This window comes from Sinocyclocheilus anshuiensis, unplaced genomic scaffold, assembly GCF_001515605.1.
Source record: "Sinocyclocheilus anshuiensis isolate Anshui unplaced genomic scaffold, SAMN03320099.WGS_v1.1 scaffold238, whole genome shotgun sequence".
Lineage (NCBI taxonomy): Eukaryota > Metazoa > Chordata > Actinopteri > Cypriniformes > Cyprinidae > Sinocyclocheilus > Sinocyclocheilus anshuiensis.
This window is the reverse complement of record NW_015547674.1, coordinates 1,208,654-1,208,940: the sequence shown is the minus strand read 5'-3', so window position 1 is coordinate 1,208,940 and position 287 is coordinate 1,208,654. Positions and strand designations below refer to the sequence as shown.

At 31.7% G+C, this 287-nt stretch overlaps 1 protein-coding gene across 1 annotated transcript in view; it reads left to right on the top strand.

The window, feature by feature from the left end:
- LOC107702890 (mitochondrial 2-oxoglutarate/malate carrier protein-like) overlaps positions 1 to 287 on the top strand; it is a 15,206-nt gene that overhangs the window by 4,053 nt on the left and 10,866 nt on the right. The window lies entirely within an intron of this gene.

Here is a 287-nt window from a genome sequence, read left to right as displayed (position 1 = left end):
ATAATATTGATTATCATATTATAATGCTTGACTGACTGATGTTAAGAGTGTACTTTCAGATATTTATAAAACTGTGCCATTTCACAAACATATATATATGTATGTATGTATATATACTGTATGTGTATATATGTGTGTGTATGTGTGTATGTATATGTATGTGTATGTGTGTATGTGTGTGTGTGTGTGTGTATGTTTATGTGTATGTGTGTATGTATTAGGGCTGTGCGATTAATCGAAATCGAATCGAAATCGCGATTTGAGACGTTGCGATTTCCTAATCGCAA